The following is a 4584-nucleotide window of genomic DNA, read 5'->3' as shown; positions in this document are numbered from 1 at the left end:
CCACGTGTGTAGGTAAACATTAAGAGATCCCTATATATAAACTATGACGAGTGTTTGTGTGTAATTGAAACTTCTACATGAGATTAGTGTTTGTTGGTAAGAAAAATACATTAATGTCCTTAAGTTTCCAAAAATTACAATTAGGCCTCCAAAACTAAAATGTAGCCCCTTAATCCTGGTTCTTTAAAATTAAAAATATCTCAAATTTGTATTTTTGAAATAGAATATCATTATTTTTATTTGAAAATTACAAAGTTCTCTGAAATTTTCTAAAATAACAAAAATATAACAATTTCCCAAATGTGCGTCTGCAATTGTTCCCGAAGAGGTATTCAATTGTCATCCTACTCATTTAGGTATTGCATGCTCATACAAATAGGGAAACCACATGTCATAAGTTAACATGGCAACTTTCTGTTTTCTTTATATTAACAAATACCTGCTACATCTTGATTGAATTTATCATAATTGATGCTCTGCATTGCATATCTTCATCTAGAATACCAGGACTCTGAGTGGTCTACAGAATGACAGTTGCTTTAATGAGTACAGGTTACTAAAATTGGTCGAGATGCAGTCCTGTATGTCGAGTCTCTTTTCTTGTATAAAAAGCTCAATGCCAATGTATAAGCTAGACAAGATGCAAGGGGAACAACAAAGTAAGGGTTGCAGGTCACTGGAATTGGCGTTTTGCATTCTTTGGGGAGGCAATTGTGATGGTTCCATTTGCTATTCTAGGTTTTGTTATAAAACCTTTACAGTTGAAAGGTATATGTTGTGTTAGTTTTAATTTTTTTTTTTTTATGTAATCTATTACCATTTCCTAGCTATTCTTAACAACTTGTGGATACAGGTTTTTACCCTGCTGGATCAAAAAAAGCATTGACTGGTACAGAGATAGCTGTCATAGAACTTAAAGGTGTGACACGTTATGATTACTGTGCATGGGATCTTTTCAGTATAATTTCACTTTTTCCTTCTCTCTTTTCAGTTTACTACATCACTATTATGTAAGAACCAATGTGCAAAAGCCAAGATAATGGGTGCTATTGAGAACATCTACAGTAATCCAATATACATCAAGCACCTGTCACTGAATAGCTTTGACAATCTTGTTCCCACAAAATAATGCCTTAATTTGCCCAGTTTTAATATTTTTATTGATTTCATTTGAATCCATAATAATCAACTTGATTTGAAGAGATTGAGAAGTTTATGAGGAAGACCAAGGATCAAGCAGGCATGCAGGTTGATGAAAATGATTATTCATCAGAGGAATCTTATTGACAAACACTTTTGTAAGTATATTTTTCATAATTTACTTTTCAAATCACTACAAGCATTTCATTTAATATGTTTGGTTGTGTTGAACAAACGGGACCTCGATTAGATCTCCGGTTAGAAAATTAGAAGGAAAATTGTAAAACACAAGACTTAAAAGGCCCGTTAGGGGGCCAAAATTGCGAAATGACCACCGAAACCACCGAAACTTGGCACGGACAGCTTGTTCAAGCCTAAATAGACTTGTAGGAAAAAACGGGACCTCTATTGGATCTCCGGTTAGAAAATTAGAAGGAAAATTGTAAAACACAATACTTAAAAGGCCCGTTCGGAGGTCGAAATTGTGAAATGACCTCCGAAACCACTGAAACTTGGCACGGGCAGTTTGTTCAAGCCTAAATAGACTTGTAGGAACAAACGGGATCTCGATTGGATCTCCGATTAGAAAATTAAAAGGAAAATTGTAAAATACAAGACTTAAAAGGCCCGTTCGGGGGCCGAAATTGCGAAATGACCACTAAAACCACCGAAACTTGGCACGGACAGCTTGTTCAAGCCTAAATAGACTTGTAGGAACAAACGGGACCTCGATTGGATCTCCGGTTAAAAAATTAGAAGGAAAATTGTAAAACACAGGACTTAAAAGGCCCGTTCGGGGACCAAAATTGCGAAATGACCACCGGAACCACCAAAACTTGGCATGGACGGATTTTTTAAGCCTAAATAGACTTGTAGGAAAAAACGGGACCTCGATTGGATTTCCGGTTAAAAAATTAGAAGGAAAAATGTAAAACACAAGACTTAAAAGGCCCGTTCGGGGGCCGAAATTTCGAAATGACTACCGAAACCACTGAAACTTGGCACGGACAGCTTGTTCAAGCCTAAGTAGACTTGTAGGAACAAACAGGACCTCAATTGGATCTCCGGTTAGAAAGTTAGAAGGAAAATTGTAAAACACAAGACTTAAAAGGCCCGTTCGGGGGCTGAAATTGCGAAATGACCACTAAAACCACCGAAACTTGGTACAGACAGCTTGTTCAAGCCTAAATAGACTTGTAGGAACAAACGGGGCATTGATTGGATTTCCGGTTAAAAAATTAGAAGGAAAAATGTAAAGTACAAGACTTAAAATGCCTGTTCGGGGGCCGAAATTTCAAAATGACCACCAAAACCACCAAAACTTGGCACGGATAGCCTTTTCAAGCCTAAATAGACTTGTAGGAACAAACGGGACCTCTATTGGATCTTCGGTTAGAAAATTAGAAGGAAAATTGTAATACACAAAACTTAAAAGGCTCGTTCAGGAGCCGAAATTGCGAAATGACAACCGAAACCACCAAAACTTGGCACGGACAGCTTGTTCAAACCTAAATAGACTTGTAGGAACAAACGGGACCTCGATTGGATTTCTGGTTAGAAAATTAGAAGGAAAAATGTAAAACACAAGACTTAAAAGGCCCATTCAGAGGCCAAAATTGCAAAATGACCACTGAAACCACCGAAACTTGGCACGGGTAGCTTGTTCAAGCCTAAATAGAGTTGTATGAGCAAATAGCACCCGATTGGACTTCCTGTTACAAAATTAAAATCAAAATTGTGAAGTTCATATCGAGTTTTTTTTTTTGTCAATCTAATATTGTTTTTTCTTTTTTCATGTGACAGATTAGCAATGGTGGAAAATAGTTTGGGCTGCATCAGAAGATTTGATTTTGTGTTTTTGGAAATATTTTGACATAGGATTTTGGTAAATGATTTATGGATTAAATGTTTAGCATCAAAATATTTGGTGTTGTGTTTTTGCAAATATTTTGATATAGGATTTTAGTAAATGACTTGTTGGTTAGATGTTTAACATTAAAATATTTGGTTGTAATTTTGAAAATATTTTGACATAGGATTTGGTAATGTATTTATGGGTTTGATATTAGTAGTTTGTAAGTACTTTGGTATGCATGTTTTAGATTGTCAGAGAATTGTAATTATGTTTATTGGCATTTTTCATAGTTATTAATTTTGGATTAGTATGAATGTCTTGCACAGGTGTATTATTATTTACATTACATTTGTGTATATATTGTGCACAGGAAAATAGGTATTTTGGATTATTTTGAACAGGAAAATTATTAAAATCAAAAATTTGTGTAGTGAATTTTTAGTAACAGGTGGTGTTTTGTCGTCGTTAATATATTTGGCGACAACATATTGTTTTTGTCGCTAAAAGTTGGTGATTATTCCAGGAACTTTTAGCAACCAAAACTTACTCGTCACTAAAAACGTGATTTTTAGCGACCAAATTAATTTTGTCGTTAATTAGTACTTTTGGCGACGCATTTATTTGTCGCTAAAAGTACATAGCTTATCCAAATTTTAACCTTTTAGCAACAAATTGTAATTTTATAGCAACAAAATATATGATTTTTGGCAACCAATTTTGCTTGTCGCTAAATGTCTACATACGGTGACAATTTCTGATTTCGTCGCCAATACTTTTAGTGACAGGGCTTTGGTGACAAGTTGTGTATTTTGTCGCCGATTCTTTTGGCGACGAAATTTGTACTTTTGGCGACAAAATTTGTGGGTCGCCAAATGTGTTTTTTGTTGTAGTGATAACTTGATTAATGGCAATCTATACTATATATTAAGTAAAATGGGCTTTTTAATCCCAAGCCTTGTGGGAGCTCCAATTTCTAAATCTAAATTTCTTAATTTTTTGATTTAAAAAAAAAAACATTAGCATTTATTAACTTCTCCCAACCCCCAAATCTTACCCTCATAATAACACTTTAATGCATTAAGAACAAGCATAAAAAAAATTCTTTGAAATCCAACACATATGAATTCCTTAAAAAGTTCCAAAACATATGATTATTATCTCTCATAATAACACTTTAATGCATTAAGAACAAGTATAAAAAAATTTCTTGAAATGCCCAACACATATGATTATTATCAAAATATTAAACTTTAATATAATATAATAAAAAAAATATTTAATTCCTTGAAAAGTCTAACACATATGATTATTATCAAAATATTAAACTTTAATATAATATATAAAAAAAAAGACATTAAAAAATCGCAATTCACATATATAGATAATTGTAAACACAATCTGTGCATAGCACGGGTGATATGCTAGTACCATATATAGAAAATCCAATGTTATCATAGATTGTGATAATATCTATATGGTTAAAATTTTGAAATTGAAAACATAAATGTAACATGTAACATCGTGACATTCCCAACGTGACAATTCAATACTCCACCTTTGAATTATAAATAATTTAACCTCCTAATTAT

General features: G+C 33.5%; 1 long non-coding RNA gene across 1 annotated transcript; it reads left to right on the top strand.

The window, feature by feature from the left end:
* The first annotated feature begins 414 nt into the window (after window positions 1-414).
* LOC145803334 (uncharacterized) lies at window positions 415-3254 on the top strand. Its single transcript, XR_014345436.1, has 4 exons — window positions 415-768; window positions 854-919; window positions 1202-1298; window positions 2944-3254. It is a non-coding gene; the product is annotated as an uncharacterized LOC145803334 (long non-coding RNA).
* The last annotated feature ends 1330 nt before the right edge of the window (window positions 3255-4584 follow it).

This window comes from Camellia sinensis, chromosome 11, assembly GCF_055761805.1.
Source record: "Camellia sinensis isolate YWXY chromosome 11, ASM5576180v1, whole genome shotgun sequence".
NCBI classification, from domain to species: Eukaryota; Viridiplantae; Streptophyta; class Magnoliopsida; order Ericales; family Theaceae; genus Camellia; species Camellia sinensis.
This window is presented reverse-complemented; position numbering and strand designations above follow the sequence as displayed.